This window comes from Oncorhynchus masou, chromosome 32 (genome assembly GCF_036934945.1).
Source record: "Oncorhynchus masou masou isolate Uvic2021 chromosome 32, UVic_Omas_1.1, whole genome shotgun sequence".
In the NCBI taxonomy this organism is placed as follows: domain Eukaryota; kingdom Metazoa; phylum Chordata; class Actinopteri; order Salmoniformes; family Salmonidae; genus Oncorhynchus; species Oncorhynchus masou.
Genome location: NC_088243.1, coordinates 87,176,242 through 87,194,807, shown reverse-complemented (window position 1 = coordinate 87,194,807; position 18,566 = coordinate 87,176,242). Strand labels below are relative to the sequence as shown.

At 43.3% G+C, this 18,566-nt stretch overlaps 1 protein-coding gene across 1 annotated transcript in view; it reads left to right on the top strand.

Annotated features, from left to right (window-relative positions):
* The first annotated feature begins 1,990 nt into the window (after positions 1-1,990).
* LOC135526772 (probable E3 ubiquitin-protein ligase MID2) overlaps positions 1,991-18,566 on the top strand; it is a 284,108-nt gene continuing 267,532 nt past the window's right edge. Inside the window, exon 1 of the mRNA XM_064955430.1 lies at positions 1,991-2,148. The gene's annotated coding sequence lies outside the window, so the exon portion shown is untranslated. The remainder of the gene's footprint in view (positions 2,149-18,566) is intronic.

Genomic DNA, 18,566 nt, shown 5'->3' with positions numbered 1-18,566 from the left:
CACTAGGCTACCCTGCCACCCCAAATACATGGAACTGGATAGCACTGACTGTTAGTTAACAACAATGCCACATTGAACATATCAAACCACCAAATGGCAGCAGTGGGATTTCAAAGTGGGCTCTCCTCTCCTCTCCTGCCCTCTGTCTGGCATTCTGTTCTGAAGTGGCTTGACTGGGCTAAGCAGAGAGAGTAGAGGGAGTGAGCTATATCCTGCGTCCCAAGTGGAACCCTACTCTCCCTATATAGTCCATTACTTTTGATCAGGACCCATAGGGAATAGGGCGCTATTTGGGATGCAGACTATGTCTCGAGGGGTACCTGCCTGTTTATCATTTCATACACAGTAGCATGAGAGAAGCTCCTGCCACCTCCCATCTTCCAAAGTCCTACTATAGTCTCGCTCCACTCCGCTCAGCCCCAGGGACCATAATTACCCCGCTTCCTGCATAAAAAGGCGTGTGGAGGTGTGAGCTATGGGAACATGTCTCTGTGTGTGTCCTGACAAAGCAGACATTTCACCCTTCACATGCTAGCCCTTCTTCAGACTCATTTCAATAGCATTGCCGGATGCTCACTACCGAGTTCAATGTGTTGAGGCACTGTGCAGTAGAGTTGTCTGAGTTCTATGTGTTGAGGCACTGTGCAGTAGAGTTGTCTGAGTTCTATGTGTTGAGGCACTGTGCAGTAGAGTTGTCTGAGTTCTATGTGTTGAGGCACTGTGCAGTAGAGTTGTCTGAGTTCTATGTGTTGAGGCACTGTGCAGTAGAGTTGTCTGAGTTCTATGTGTTGAATGGAGAAATAGACTATCAATCTCCACTGCTTGGAAAAGTCATTCTGAAGGACATTTCTAAATATATATATATACTGTACAAAAATCTAAACACAATATGTAAATTGTTGATCGCATGTTTCATGAGCTGAAATAAAACATCACAGAAATGTTCCAAATGGCACCCCTTTCCCTACATTTCCCATGGGCATAAGTAGTGCACTATTTCGGAGATATGTGCCAATTTGGAATGCATCCAACTCTCTTTTCTACAGAACCATGGCAACTGGTCTTATTGAAGAGAGAAATACATTGTGAATTCATATAGCATCCTGAGACTGTGTTGTCTCCATGGGGTCGGCTCAGGGTGGCTAGTCCTCTAACTGGCTCTCTCTAGACCATTCATTTTCTCGGGCCCTTCAATTACATTTTTTTCTATTTTCTGTAGCAGCATTTTGATATGGGGATTGTTGTTCAGCCAAACTATTGAAAAGAGAGAACAGCTAAGCCTCTTGTGAATATGACTCTGAAAGGAAATGCTCAAGATGATTTATCCTGGCCAATTTCCAAGAGTAGAAGATGTTTTGCTATTTTAGAAACCCGAGTTGATATACAAAACTGATTTATCTCCCCAATTGATCTTTTTTGACAATCAGCACATGTTGGAGAACTCACAGACACACACACACACAACATCTAAGCGCTAATGCATTCTGTAACGTGAGAGCTGAGTGAGACGATATAAATCCCCTCTGTGATGATGGTTTGACATTCCCAAGAAAAGCCCTGTACTGTGCAAGGCGCACAAAATGACATTCACGGCACTGTTCTTTTACACCGCTTTGAAAGCGACATCACGTATTAGAACCGTAGAGATGATGATGGGAGATATGTCTGCGCAGAGGGGAACGATCCACCGAGGCAACTAAGCGAGGCAGCTATAGCTCGAGGCAGCAGAACGGTGTAATTGATCCCATCTGCCGGAATGAGAGCTATTCCGGGTGGGTTAATCACGTGTCCTCTGGGAAGCGCTTTAGTTTTTGGGAACGCATACAGAGAGTCAGCGTACTATTGCCAGTAGGCTAGTTTGTAGTCCTCGTTAGTGTACTTGGAACATATATCCACGGTAATGGCTAATCAACCGATATGCTACAAAAAGTAGAACAATGTACGTGTTTTCAATTTTGGAAATGGGATAATGAGAGAGACGTAAGAGCGCGCGCTCTGTGGCATCTACTGCTCGTGAAAACTTCGGAGACAAGAGATCAGCACCAGCTAGAATTGAGAGGCTGCAAAGTGTTCTGTATCCGTTACTGTTACCACCACAACACGTCAAGTCATCTGAGCGCGGGCTGTCACTGTCTGCAAGAGTTCGAGGTAGGCTGGGTTACTATTTTTATTTACAGTCCTTATTCCTATTATGTTGAATAGCCTATGTGCTTTAACCGTCTATAATGTCTGGAGGGCGCGTGGAGATGGAGGAAATACGCACACGTAAATGCGTCGTGGATCCAAAATGATCATATCCCCAAACGGATAAATAATTATAGCAATTAAAATCATGCTGTGTTCAAATGAATGTGTGAACCAAATATATTAGCCTACGAGGGTGAATGTGTTATTTGGCGGACTCTAACTTACCCATAGAGCATTTGTGTCAGACAAAAATATTAAACATGTGACCACTCCAGTATTAACGTCACACCATGGAGCCAAAGGTGCCTTCAATCTCCAACATAGTAGATCAACATTAAATCATTAAATAATATTAATAGTGAAGAAGTTACTACAGAACAATATTCAACCCTACTAAATAGTAGTGGTCGTAGGTCCTCCATATGTCCATTGTATCAATTATGGATTCGTCTACTATGGCTAGCCTATATTTTATAATAGACATAGGATTTGATATTCTATACCAATTTGTTGAGACTGGCTGTGTGGTATGCAACATCACATACATTCATTGTAACCTCTGTGGACGCTAGGTAGGACAAGGGGATTTGAACCCCTGCTTTGTGTCTGTTGTTCCAAAAGTCTTGGTTGGTTTCTGTACTGGTCCTGGTTGTTGGACTGGTCCTGGTTTCTGGACTGGTCCTGGTTGTTGGACTGGTCCTGGTTTCTGGACTGGTCCTGGTTGTTGGACTGGTCCTGGTTGTTGGACTGGTCCTGGTTTCTGGACTGGTCTTGGTTGTTGGACTGGTCCTGGTTTCTGGACTGGTCCTGGTTGTTGGACTGGTCCTGGTTTCTGGACTGGTCCTGGTTGTTGGACTGGTCCTGGTTGTTGGACTGGTCCTGGTTTCTGGACTGGTCCTGGTTGTTGGACTGGTCCTGGTTGTTGGACTGGTCCTGGTTTCTGGACTGGTCCTGGTTGTTGGACTGGTCCTGGTTTCTGGACTGGTCCTGGTTGTTGGACTGGTCCTGGTTGTTGGACTGGTCCTGGTTTCTGGACTGGTCCTGGTTGTTGGACTGGTCCTGGTTTCTGGACTGGTCCTGGTTTCTGGACTGGTCCTGGTTGTTGGACTGGTGCTGCTCTAAGGATGACCTCTGTACTAACCTGTTCTGTCTGGCACTACAAGTGCAAATCTCATATAACAGTTTGTGACTCTCAACTCCCAGTGGAGGTCCATTCCTTTAGTGTGCGCATCCCAAATAGCACCCTATTCCCTATGGGCCCTGGTCAAAAGTAGTGCACTACATAGGGAATAGGAACTCTAACAGCTGCCAACTTGCCATCCTCCACTAGTGATGTCTTCATGTGGCATCACTGGTTAATAAGACTGCTCTCTCTGGGAGTACACTATGGAGCTGCTGGACACTATGGAGCTGCTGGACACTATAGAGCTGCTGGACACTATGGAGCTGCTGGACACTATGGAGCTGCTGGACACTATGGAGCTGCTGGACACTATGGAGCTGCTGGACACTATGGAGCTGCTGGACACTATGGAGATGCTGGACACTATGGAGCTGCTGGACACTATGGAGCTGCTGGACACTATGGAGCTGCTGGACACTATGGAGCTGCTGGACACTATGGAGCTGCTGGACACTATGGAGCTGCTGGACACTATGGAGCTGCTGGACACTATGGAGCTGCTGGACACTATGGAGCTGCTGGACACTATGGAGCTGCTGGACACTATGGAGCTGCTGGACGCTTTGGAGCTGCTGGACACTATGGAGCTGCTGGACGCTTTGGAGCTGCTGGACACTATGGAGCTGCTGGACACTATGGAGCTGCTGGACACTATGGAGCTGCTGGACACTATGGAGCTGCTGGACACTATGGAGCTGCTGGACACTATGGAGCTGCTGGACACTATGGAGCTGCTGGACACTATGGAGCTGCTGGACACTATGGAGCTGCTGGACAGTAAACATGGCCGTTAGCTAGGCGAATACAGCCGACACAGTCATTTATCAATTACCTACAAGGAGAGCTGTCATGTCTGTATCTGTGGCTGGAGTATAATTATTAACCCAATAACCTGTTCCTCGGCTGTTACGGGGATATAGTGGCATTTAGGACAGAACCACAGAACCATTTCAAAATGTCCAGTGTGTCCTTTAGGACAGAACCACAGAACCATTTCAAAATGTCCAGTGTGTCCTTTAGGACAGAACCACAGAACCATTTCAAAATGTCCAGTGTGTCATTTAGGACAGAACCACAGAACCATTTCAAAATGTCCAGTGTGTCCTTTAGGACAGAACCACAGAACCATTTCAAAATGTCCAGTGTGTCATTTAGGACAGAACCACAGAACCATTTCAAAATGTCCAGTGTGTCATTTAGGACAGAACCACAGAACCATTTCAAAATGTCCAGTGTGTCATTTAGGACAGAACCACAGAACCATTTCAAAATGTCCAGTGTGTCAACCCAATAAGGGTGCCGTGTGCTCCTTTTGGAAGACTTGTGTTGCGTCTTATGTTTCACGGTGGTGTTAATGATCATTTAATAAGAGCAGGATAGACACACTTCATATTTGGTTACAGATTATACACGCTTTAGAAAAGATTCAACGTGTCGTGTTTCTAACCCCGCCCAGACTAGCGTCTGTCAACAAACAGTGGTCTTCCGAGCCGTTTGTCATATCCTTTGTTTGTCTAGGGAGATCCTAGCGACTTCAGTTTCAATGACAGGTGCTGCTCAGAGATGACTGTCTGTCCTTACGTCTCCATTGGCACCCTATTCCCTATGTAGTGCACTACTTTTGACCAGGGCCCACATCGGGGGTACTTGTCAAAAAATTGTGCACTACATAGGGAATAGGGTGCCAATTTAGAACACAGTCTTTGTCTCAAACTATAAGAAACCCATCGTAAGGAAGTAGCTGTCTGTCTCTCAGCAGATGATGAAAGCTAGCTGTCAAGTCAGAATGTGGCATTGAGAAGGCAGGGTGGCAGGCCACCCTTATCTGTACATATGAAGGCAAGGAGCCTCAGTCTGCAAACAGCATGTGGTCTAGCATGTTGTTTTTTCAGCTTTGCATGTCAGTGTGTTCATACTGGATAACTTAAGAAGCTTCCTGTCAGGAATTACATTTTAAATACACCAATAAGTATGTATCTAGCCTGAGTGCCAGTCTGTTTGTGCTATCGTGCCAACTCCTTGTCATGCCAAATATTTCTGAGACCAGGCTAGGATGTATCGTGATGTGCTTCAAATGTTCTGTTCCTTATTCATATTAAATTGTACATGGACTTTTAAGCCTCTCCAAGCTCTGCTCTGTTTATCTGTTGCATATGTTGTAGCCTACAGTGTACAGTGCCTTGCAAAAGAATTCACCCTTGTGGTGTTTTTCCTATTTTGCTGCATTTCCACCTGTAATATAAATTGATTTATTATTTGGATTTCATGTAATTGACATATAAAAAATAGTCAAAATTGGTGAAGTGAAATGAAAAAAAGAACTTGTTAAAAAAAATGAACAACAAAAAAACAAGTAGAAAGTGGAGCGTGTTTTTATGTTTTCACCCCCTTAATAAGATCTGGTGCAACCAATCACCTTCAGAAGTCACACAATTAGTTAAATAAAGTCCACCTCTGTCACATGATCTCAGTGTATACAGATGTTATATAGTGAGGCAAAAAAGTATTGAGTCAGCCACTAATTGTGCAAGTTCTCCCACTTAAAAAGATGAGAGAGGCCTGTAATTTTCATCACAGGTACACTTCAACTATGACAGACAAAATGAGAAAAAAAAATCCAGAAAATCACATTGTAGGATTTTTTTATGAAGAGTCTGCAACCCCACTAAGCAAGCGGCACCATGAAGACCAAGGAGCTCTCCAAACACGTCAGGGCCAAAGTTGTGGACAAGTACAGATCAGGGTTGGGTTATAAAAAATATCTGAAACTTTGAACATCCCACAGAGCACCATTACATCCATTATTAAAAAATGGAAAGAACATGGCACCACAACAAACCTGCCAAAACTCACAGACCAGACAAGGAGGGCATTAATCAGAGAGGCAACAAAGAGACTAAAGATAACCTTGAAGGAGCTGCAAAGCTCCACAGCGGAGATCGGAGTATCTGTCCATAGGACCACTTTAAGCCGTACACTCCACAGAGCTGGGCTTTACGGAGATTGGCCAGAAAAAGCTATTGCGTAAAGAAAAAAATAAGCAAACATGTTTGGTGTTCGCCAAAAGGCATGTGGGAGACACGGCAAACATATGGAAGATGGTACTCTGGTCAGATTAGACTAAAATGTAGCTTTTTGGCCATCAAGGAAAACGCTATGTCTGGCAAAAACCCAACACATCACCCCAAGAACAACATCCCCACAGTGAAGCACTGTGGTGGCAGCATCATTCTGTGGGACTGGGAAACTTGTCATAATTGAAATAATGATGGATGGTGCTAAATACAGGGAAAGTCTTGAGGGAAATCTGTTTCAGTCTTCCAGAGATTTGAGACTGGGACGGAGGTTCACCTTCCAGCAGGACAATGACCCTAGGCATACTGCTAATGCAACACCCGAAGGGTTTAAGGGGAAACATTTAAATGTCTTGGAATGGCATAGTCAAAGCCTAGACCTCAATCCAATTGAGAATCTGTGGTATGACTTAAAGATTGCTGTACACCAGCGGAACCCATCCAACTTGAAGGAGCTGGAGCAGTTTTGCCTTGAAGAATAGGCAACAATCCCAGTGGCTAGATGTGCCAAGCTTATAGAGACATACCCCAAGAGACTTGCAGCTGTAATTGCTGCAAAAGGTGACTCTAAAGTATTGACTTTGGAGGCGGGTGAATAGTTCTGCACGCTCAAGTTTTCTGTTTATTTTGTCTTATTTCTAGTTTGTTTCGCAATAAAAATATTTTGCATCTTCAAAGTGGTAGGCATGTTGTGTAAATCAAAATCTATTTTAATAATTCCAGGTTGTAAGGCAACAAAATAGGAACAATTCCAAGGGAGGCGAATACTTTTGCAAGTCACAGTATGTGACTTCCAGGATGGTGTCCTCCAGGATGGTGTGGTGTCCTCCAGGATGGTGTGGTGTCCTCCAGGATGGTGTCCTCCAGGATGGTGTGGTGTCCTCCAGGATGGTGTCCTCCATGATGGTGTCCTCCAGGATGGTGTGGTGTCCTCCAGGATGGTGTGGTGTCCTTCAGGATGGTGTCCTCCAAGATGGTGTCCTCCAGGATGGTGTGGTGTCCTCCAGGATGGTGGCCTCCAAGATGGTGTCCTCCAGGATGGTGTGGTGTCCTCCAGGATGGTGTGGTGTCCTCCAGGATGGTGTGGTGTCCTCCAGGATGGTGGCCTCCAAGATGGTGTCCTCCAGGATGGTGTGGTGTCCTCCAGGATGGTGTGGTGTCCTCCAGGATGGTGTGGTGTCCTCCAGGATGGTGGCCTCCAAGATGGTGTCCTCCAGGATGGTGTGGTGTCCTTCAGGATGGTGTGGTGTCCTTCAGGATGGTGTCCTCCAGGATGGTGTCCTCCAGGATGGTGTGGTGTCCTTCAGGATGGTGTGGTGTCCTCCAGGATGGTGTGGTGTCCTCCAGGATGGTGTGGTGTCCTTCAGGATGGTGTGGTGTCCTCCAGGATGGTGTGGTGTCCTCCAGGATGGTGTGGTGTCCTCCAAGATGGTGTCCTTCAGGATGGTGTCCTCCAGGATGGTGCGGTGTCCTCCAGTGCAGTGTCATTGTGTCTCAAATGCCACCCTGTTCCCTATATAGTGTCGTGCACTATGAATGACACCCTTTTCCCTATATACTGTAGTGCACTACATTTGACCAGAGCCCGACAAGGTGCATTTTGGGAAGCAGCCCATGCAGGTTGGAAGCCATTATAATGTTGTTCGCTGTTCATCAGGGGTCTAATATTCAATTAGCGGGTCCTCATCTCAAGCTGTGCTCAACGTGTTGCTGAGTGGGAGTATAGAAACCCTACGAGAGAGAGAGAGAGAGAGAGAGAGAGAGAGAGAGAGAGAGAGAGAGAGAGAGAGAGAGAATTCCCAGCACTGTGAAGTTTGTGAAATCTGTGGTATCAACAAAATAAATAATGTATTATGATTCCTGGTGATAGTGAGTCAGAGACTTCCCAACCCCCACACATGTGGCGTCATGCCCATAGTGGGTCAGAGACCTCCCAACCACCACACAGAGGCATCATGCCTATAATGGGTCAGAGACCTCCCAGCCCCACACAGAGGCGTCATGCCCATAGTGGGTCAGAGACCTCCCAGCTCCACACAGAGAAGTCATGCCCCCTCAGAAATAATAAGATTTACTTTTTGGGGGTTTGTTTGTTTTTTCTCTGAAATACTACACGCAACTTAACAATTTTATAAAGTTGATTTTAGCTAGCCCAGATAGGTTCCCAATCATCCAACCTCATAACTAGCTGCCAAGAAGCCATTTCAGGCTATCAATCAAGTTAAGAGTAACTAGCTTGTCTAAATATTGTTGTGTAAATTTTACACAGGGTCACTCAAAAGTCAAGCTTAAATGATTCATTCTTTATAATCAGCGTACTGGAGAGGTTCCAACCAACTCAATGCACCCAGAACACATGGCGATCAGGAGCTCTAACGGGGCAGACCCGTTCGTTCTCTCATACACTGGTTACATACGCATAGTTCATAGGGTTGGTTCCGGCATGTGTCTGGCATTCTCCTATCTCAACTCATAGAACATATTCTGGGGGCGCTCTGCCAGATGGTCCTAAGGAGGGGTCATGCCCCCCCCCCCTCAGATTATCTCGTCCACCTTTTGCCACCTCATATTTTTGTTGTGCATGACTCCCTCGCCCCCGAACAAACACTCTTATAACCAATAGCACGACCCCTTGACTCAGCGGCAAATGAACTCCCAGCCATGTCATGGCCCTCTCAGGCAGAAAGGATTTGCATTGCACTGCTCATTAGCATAACGAGTCAATTCAGTAGTAGGCTACAGGGCCGTAATTATAATATATATTGGGCGGGACATGTTGACTCCATGGCTACGGCTAACCTCCTGTGACGGTGAGAAGAATAAGGCTCCTCTATCCATGGTCGGGAGGCTATGTCAGCGGCACTGAGCTGTCACGCCTATTTAATACCTAGCATAGTATTGTAGAGACAGACAGCAGTCACATCATCTTAGTAGACAGGAGGTCTGGACAGCCCCCCAGTAAGTAAGGTCCCTTGCATGACCCCCTGCATAACTGTCGGTCACAGGGTGAAGGGACAAGGTCAGGCCAGGTCACGAACAGACTTGTAATTTCCTGAGGAATTCCATCCCCACAGTTTCCTAGTCCCTGGAGGGGAATTTGTGTGGCAGAAAATCACACACAGCTATGAATGACTCACGTCACACGGGTGATATTGACTGAAATGTGTAAGGTTTATGACAGTTGTAATGTCCAAGTCAAGAGATTTACGATGAGTATATGGATGTTGTAAAAATAAAATCGGCGCTACACGCCTGTCTTTTTAGGCATGATTTCGCCCTACAGTACATCACCAACAGTTTGGGCATCAAAGATAATCCACATGCATTGTAACTATTTCATGAAAAGCAAAGCACTAGATTGAATTCATAACAAAAGGTCAACAGTGGCATTCAGATCTGATGAACAATGTACAGTTCTCATACCTTAAAAGGGTGGACTGTAACAATGCACCATGGTATTATCCAGAGTGTTCTGTATGTGGAACACCTAGAGTACCTTCACAAACAGTAACCTGGCCTCACTCATGCTCTATTGGCTGAATAGAAGCAAGTCCCCCGCAGTAATGTTCCAACATCTAGTGGAAAGCCTTCCCAGAAGAGTGGAGGCTGTTATAGCAGCAATGTTCCAACATCTAGTGGAAAGCCTTCCCATAAGAGTGGAGGTGGTTATAGCAGCAATGTTCCAACATCTAGTGGAAAGCCTTCCCATAAGAGTGGAGGTGGTTATAGCAGCAATGTTCCAACATCTAGTGGAAAGCCTTCCCAGAAGAGTGGAGGCTGTTATAGCAGCAATGTTCCAACATCTAGTGGAAAGCCTTCCCAGAAGAGTGGAGGCTGTTATAGCAGCAATGTTCCAACATCTAGTGGAAAGCCTTCCCATAAGAGTGGAGGTGGTTATAGCAGTAATGTTCCAACATCTAGTGGAAAGCCTTCCCATAAGAGTGGAGGTGGTTATAGCAGCAAAGGGGGGGACCGACTCCATATTAATGCCCATGATTTTGGAATGAGATGTTCGATGAGCATACTCCTGGTCATGTAGAGTAATGCGATTGTCACGATTTATATATGTGTTGCAATTCGATACTGTGATTTTAGTGCGATACGATGTTTCAAACATATTGATCAACATATATTGGGCGGAAGGGTAGCCTAGTGTTTAGAGCATTGGACTAGTAACCAAAAGGTTTCAAGTTCAAATCCCGAGCTGACGAGGTACAAATCTGTCATTCTGCCCCTGAATAGGCAGTTAACCCACTGTTCCTTGGCCATTATTGAAAATATGAATTTCTTCTTAACTGACTTGCGTAGTTAAAAAAAAAAAATATATATATATATATATATATATATCTGCTGCAGAGAGCCAGGAGAAAAACAGTTCTGATCAGTCGTGGAAATAAAGTGTTGAAAACATTTTGGCTCCCTATTTAAAGATAAGGTATAGCTATAAAGGAGAACATATTGGAGTTTTGTTGCAGGTACAGCCAACTTGCGCAATATTGTCAAAACGATACAATATAACGTTTGATATATGTTCTGATATGAAACTGTATGGTTTTCCACATCACTAGTTAGAGTTTTCTAACTTGGTGTCTCGTTTAGGGAGACCTGTGTGTCCCCAGTGCTCACATAAGTAGGCTGTAAAGCTCCTCCTCAGTGTTTGATCATCCACAGCTAATAGCTTTTTCTCATTTTGAGCAGCACTGCTACAAATCCAGTCATTGTAAGGGGCTTGTTAAGAGTCAAATAACTACTTTGTCTGTCTGTCTGTCTCTCTCTCACTCTCTCACTCTCTATTCTATGTACCATGTGTATATTCAACGGTTCTCTTGCTGCTACCGCCCCCCCCCCACACACACACACCCCGCCTAAGCAATAATGCACGTCTCTCAGAAAATGACTGATTATGCTTTGTATGAAAATGGAAAAGCAACTCCAGCACATTGGTGATTTTGATGCTCAACTAGTGGCGGTCAGTGCCGTTTATGATTAGGGAGGACAATGTTTATTTTCTCATGAGCATGGCTTTATTTATATTACAGCCTATTGGATGACTGTCATTCATATTCCATTCACCCAGTTCAATGTAACATGGATATGTTTAGGCTACTACATGATACTCAAATCTTCCCTATACCCATTATGAGGTTGACTCTACTAAGGCCTCATCTTCATTGTCACTATCCAACCTTGTTGAGGATGGCTCGTTGTCAGCTCAAAAAGCCTAAATTTTGCTCAGATGGAAACCAATATCTCAACCCCTGTATTGGTCAGCCTGTTGCGTGCTTTGGTGTGTGTGTTCCCAAACAAGGACCAGTAATGCTTTGAGGTGGCTGATGTTGGTGAGATTTGGAGGATGATTTTATTTTTATTTTTTTATTATATTTCACCTTTATTTAACCAGGTAGGCTAGTTGAGAACAAGTTCTCATTTACAACTGCGACCTGGCCAAGATAAAGCATAGCAGTGTGAACAGACAACACAGAGTTACACATGGAGTAAACAATTAACAAGTCAATAACACAGTAGAAAAAAAAGGGGAGTCTATATACATTGTGTGCAAAAGGCATGAGGAGGTAGACGAATAATTACAATATTGCAGATTAACATTGGATTGATAAATGATCATGTACAGGTAGAGATATTGGTGTGCAAAAGAACAGAAAAGTAAATAAATAAAAACTGTGGGGATGAGGTAGGTGAAAATGGGTGGGCTATTTACCAATAGATTATGTACAGCTGCAGCGATCGGTTAGCTGCTCAGATAGCTGATGTTTGAAGTTGGTGAGGGAGATAAATGTCTCCAACTTCAGCGATTTTTGCAATTTGTTCCAGTCACAGGCAGCAGAGTACTGGAATGAAAGGCGGCCGAATGAGGTGTTGGCTTTAGGGATGATCAGTGAGATACACCTGCTGGAGCGCGTGTTACGGATGGGTGTTGCCATCGTGACCAGTGAACTGAGATAAGGCGGAGCTTTACCTAGCATGGCCTTGTAGACGACCTGGAGCCAGTGGGTCTTGCGATGAATATGTAGCGAGGGCCAGCCGACTAGAGCATACAAGTCGCAGTGGTGGGTAGTATAAGGTGCTTTAGTGACAAAACGGATGGTACTGTGATAAACTGCATCCAGTTTGCTGAGAAGAGTGTTGGAAGCAATTTTGTAGATGACATGATGAAGAAACATGGGAAAGAGCCTCAGATCCTCAAAGTCCCTTCCACCAGGTGGCTGATGAAATTTGTGGAGTGGTTGAAACACTTAGTTTGGAATCATTAAAAGTAATTTATGTAAACTTCCAACTTAAACTGTATGTCATATAAAATATATTCATAGTCATAGCCAGCTAGCTAACATAGCATCCCTCTGTTATAGCCAGCTAGCTAACATAGCATCCCTCTGTTTGAGCAGGATGTTTCAGTAACTAAACTAGCGGTAGCTTTTGCTTTCAGTGCTAGATTAATTAATTCTCAGTTCATCCAATTTGTAAGTCGCTCTGGATAAGAGCGTCTGCCAAATGACTTAAATGTAAATGTAATGCTGCAAGAGGTCTGATAGGTTGGAGGATGTCCTCCGAAAGTTGTCATAATTACTGTGTAAGTCTGTGGAAGGGGGTGAGAACCAAGAGCCTCCTAGGTTTTCTATTGAAGTCAATGTAACAAGAGGAGGACGGAAGCTAGCTGTCCTCCGGCTACACCATGGTGCTACCCTACAGAGTGCTGTTGAGGCTACTGTAGACCTGCATTGAAAAATAGTGTGTTTTAATCATTTATTTGGTGACGTGAATATATTTTGTATAGTTTCATCAAAACATAACTTTTTCAATGTTTTACCAGTAAAAATGAAATTCACTGAGGGGGATGATCCTCCCCTTCCTCCTCTGAGGAGCCTCCACTGTGCTCAACAGATTTAATGGATAGTATGCCTGATGTACACTGCATTCAGAAAGTATTCAGACCCCTTCCCTTTTCCCACATTTTGTTACATTACAACCTTATTCTAAAATGGATAAAATAATGATTGTTTTCATCAATCCACACACAATACCCCATAATGACAAAGCAAAAATAGTTTGGTATCCATTTTTGCAAATGTATAAAAATTTAAAAACAGAAATACCTTATTTACATAAGTATTCAGACCCTTTGCTATGAGACTCGAAATTGAGCTCCGGTGCATCAGGCTTCCATTGGGCATCCTTGAGATGTTTCTACAACTTGATTGAAGTCCACCTGTGGTAAATTTAATTGATTGGATGTGATTTGGAAAGGCACACACCTGTCTATATAAGGTTCCACAGTTGACAGTACATAAATTGAGGTCGAAGGAATTGTCCGTAGAGCTCCGAAACAGGATTGTGTCGAGACGCAGATCTGGGGAAGGGTACCAAAACATTTCTGGAGGCTTGAAGGTCCCCAAGAACACAGTGGCCTCCATCATTCTTAAATGGAAGAAGTTTGGAACCACGAACATGCCAAACTGAGCCATCGGGGGAGAAGGGACTTGGTCAGGGAGGTGACCAAGAACCCGATGGTCGCTCAGACAGAGCTCCAGAGTTCCTCTGTGGAGATGGGAGAACCTTCCAGAAGGATAACCATATCTGCAGGACTCCAGCAATCAGGCCTTTATGGTAGAGTGGCCTGACGGAAGCCACTCCTCAGTAAAAGGCACATGACAGCCCGCTTGGAGTTTTCCAAAAGGCATCTGAATGACTCTCAGAAAAAGATTCTCTTCTCTGATGAAACCAAGATTGAACTCTTTGGCCTGAATGCCAAACGTTTTCGTCAGAGGAAACTTGGCACCATCCCTACGGTTAAGCAAGGTTGTGGGAGCATCATGCTGTGAGGATGTTTTTCAGTGGCAGGGACTGGCAGACTAGTATCGAGGGAAAGATGAACAGAGAAAAGGACAGAGAGATTTTTGATGAAAACCTGCTCCAGAGCACTCAGGACCTCAGACTGGGTCTTAGGTTCTCCTTCCAACAGGACAATGACCCTAAGCACACAACTCAAACAACAATGCTATAGCTCGCAATGCTTCGGGTCAAGTCTCTGAATGTCCTGGAGTGGCCCAGCCAGAGCCTGGACTTGAACCCGATTTGAACATCTCTAGAGACCTGAAAATAGCTGTGGAGCGATGCTCACCATCTAACCTGACAGAGCTTGAGAGGATCTGCAGAGAAGAATGGGAGAAACTCCCCAAATACAGGTATGCCAAGCTTGTAGCGTCATAACCAAGACTCGAGGCTGTAATCACTGCCAAAGGTGCTTCAACAAAGTACTGAGTAAAGGGTCTGAATACTTATGTAAATATGATATTTCAATTAATTTTTTAATACATTTGCAAACATTTCTGAACCTGTTTTCGCTTTGTTATTATGGGGTATTGTGTTTAGATTGATGAGGGGGGAAAACAATTTAATACATTTTAGAATAAGGCTGTAACAAAGTGGAAAAAGTCAAGGGGTCTGAATGCTGTAGATGTTATACAGATACAGTACCTTCAGAAAGTATTCACACCCCTTCACTTATTCCACATTTTGTTGTGTTACAGCCTGAATTATAAATAGTTTAAACCGATTTTTGACAAAGTAAAAACATGTTTTTCTAAAGGTTTGCAAATGTATTGAAAATGAAATGCATAAATATGTAATTTACATAAGTATTCACAGCCCTGAGCCAGAACGTTAGAATCACCTTTGGCAGCGACCTGTGAGTCTTTCTGGGTAAGTATCTAAGAGCTGTGAGTCTTTCTGGGTAAGTATCTAAGAGCTGTGAGTCTTTCTGGGTAAGTATTTTAAGAGTTTTGCACAACTGGATTGTACAATATTTGTACATTATTTTTATTTTTTAAATTCTTCCATCTCTGTCAGGTTGTTGATAATTGCTAGACAGCCATTTTCAAGTCTTGCCATAGATTTTCAAGCCGGTTTAGGTGAAAACTGTAACTAGGAACATTCAATGTTGTCTTGCTAATCAACCTCAGTTTATTTTTGGGACCGACCGACTCGATTCGGTCTTATGTAACAACATTTAAAAAAATTTTTTTTTTTACATTGGATAAAAGACTCAGAGCTAGAAAGTGGTATATCATACAATGGAGAACCATCGGAAAGTAATTCAACTTTGAAAGTTGATGTTTTGATTGTTTTGGTACACCTACTGGAGAGCTCTTCTTTGTTTACATCCAATCAGCATTGAACATTGACTGACACATTAAGCATTGTTCACACCCTCTAAAGCCTTAGCCCCACCCATCTCTTTTAAGGATTCACATGTGAAGCAATGTACTAAACAACCAAAGATTTCAAGACTAAAGGCTGGTTTATACTACTGGTGTATTCATAAATTTAATCTGGATTCTCAAAGTGTGCTCAGCGTGTTCATAAACTCGGAGCGTTTTGATCTGTGGAGTGTTCAGAGTGCACACTGGACGACCTGGTTTTGGAGTAGGGTTGATCCGAATGCTCTGGCCCTAACAACAGCATTCAAGCACCCAAGATAACTAGCTAACGTTGGCTAACGTTGGCTGACGTTGGCTGACGTTGGCTAATTGGCTAACTAGCTAACGTTGGCTAACTGGCTAACTTGCTAGCTACATCCAGACACAAATGAGAGAACAGCTCACTGACCATTTTACTCGCCCTAGTAGAGCTGGTTAGGCTGTTTTTATATGGATACCGATTGTTGGGGGTCAAGGAAGCCGATGGTCGATATTTTAGGCCCATATTCAACATAATTAAATGTGAATATTCAGTGCACCATAGAATTGGTGCCTTTTCCTATGTTGCTATGTGCAAAATTACTAAATGAACCAGCATATTGGGATTGAGAACAATGTGGCGCAGGCAGCAGCAGCAGAGACGAGGAAACAGCCCTTAATCCCTATTCGGACCGGATTAGTTTTACTGGGGAAGGTCAGGTAATGTAACTATGTGCACAAAACCCCACATCTGTCTGTAATTTTAGTCCTGCCGAATCTGCCATGGCAGTAATTTCTACATGGCGGGAGAGTAACAATTCCAGACAGAATAACCTACTGTTTTTTGGCGAACTCCAAGGTCCTCTGATAATACTAGACCCGTGCGAATCGACATCCCTGTTTTTTGAGCGAAATGTCTGAGTTTGACAGGTGTTGCTCGCGATTTGAGAAAAGAAAAGACTGATTCTATAAATTGAATAAAGTGGTGTGCAGAGCCTATAAAGTGCCTTGCGAAAGTATTCGGCCCCCTTGAACTTTGCGACCTTTTGCCACATTTCAGGCTTCAAACATAAAGATATAAAACTGTATTTTTGTGTGAAGAATCAACAACAATTGGGACACAATCATGAAGTGGAACGACATTTATTGGATATTTCAAACTTTTTTAACAAATCAAAAACTGAAAAATTGGGCGTGCAAAATTATTCAGCCCCCTTAAGTTAATACTTTGTAGTGCCACCTTTTGCTGCGATTACAGCTGTAAGTCGCTTGGGGTATGTCTCTATCAGTTTTGCACATTGAGAGACTGAAATTTTTTCCCATTCTTCCTTGCAAAACAGCTCGAACTCAGTGAGGTTGGATGGAGAGCATTTGTGAACAGCAGTTTTCAGTTCTTTCCACAGATTCTCGATTGGATTCAGGTCTGGACTTTGACTTGGCCATTCTAAAAAAGTTTGAAATATCCAACAAATGTCGTTCCACTTCATGATTGTGTCCCACTTGTTGTTGATTCTTCACAAAAAAATACAGTTTTATATCTTTATGTTTGAAGCCTGAAATGTGGCAAAAGGTCGCAAAGTTCAAGGGGGCTGAATACTTTCGCAAGGCACTGTATATGAAGGGCCTACACGTGTGAACTTTCACAGGGAATGCTTTTGTGTGTAGTAATTGAATATTACCAAATGCATCAGTAAAAAATATTGTTCATATGCACGAACTCATGCTATTAATAGATTGCAAAGCTTCATATAACTGACCTAAACTTTTGGAAATTATAAAATCATTTTCGCATCCATAGCCTTAAAACGCATCTCAAGTGAAAGGGCACTGTTTAGTTCACATCTGAAGGCTGTACTTGGATCATTTCGGACATCCTGCGGATCGTTAAAACATCCTAATGATTATGATCACACTTCCTCAATTCAAATATTATGGCGACACTATACCAAAGATGGTTTGGTATGGTTTAGAAACGTGTGAACCAAGCTTGAGTTATCAGTGTATCCTGTTATCGTCACGACTTGTTGAAATATCTTCACGTCTAGAAAGAAATCCTCCAGGCTTCTGTCATAACTGTCAATTTATTGGGGGGAAAAAATAAAGAATTACACGGGGCCGTTTGGGGAAAAAACTAATCCTATCTGAATCGTCCTCTGGAATAACGGACATTCTGAAGTAATAATTACATAACCCCAATGTTCTCTCGTAATACAGGTCCCGTGTGAATAGGGTTTAGCCTAATTATCTAAGAACATTGAGGAGAGGAGCAAACCACAACTGAATTAGGTCTATAATCAATAGCCAAACTGTTAAATGTGCCCGGCTTTATACAGCATCCATATACAGTGGATGCAGAAATTAGTCCCCTTGACTTTTTCCACATTTTGTTACGTTACAGCCTTATTCTAAAATGATTTAAATTCCTTTTTTTCAATCTACACACAATACTCCATAATGACAAATCAAAAATAGGTTTTTAGACATTTTTGCAAAAAAAAAAAACGGAAATCACATTTACATAAGTATTCAGACCTTGTGTTATTGTTAGTTCAGCTAACAAATGGGTCGGGTTCAGCTAACAAATGGGTGGGTTGTAAATCTGATCCTACTGCTACGATTGGATAGAGCTCTCTCTCCATCGCTCATATCGCTTGCTACTGTTTACTGCTACTATGACAACTAGCTCAATGGCGACGTCATTTGCCACCAAGCCATAAATGTGCATAATATCTAACAAGGAGAGCGAGGGTGGGAAAACAGAGGAAACAACGATGCATGTTCTCTCTGAATGACTCAAATCTGCCTGTAGTTTTCGAAGTGAGAACACACACATACGGATCTACAGCTGTGTTGGTTCTTCAACCTGCAGGAAGATTCTTAAGCAGTTAAACCTATTGTCAACCTTTTTATTTAAAACCGCTTTGTTCT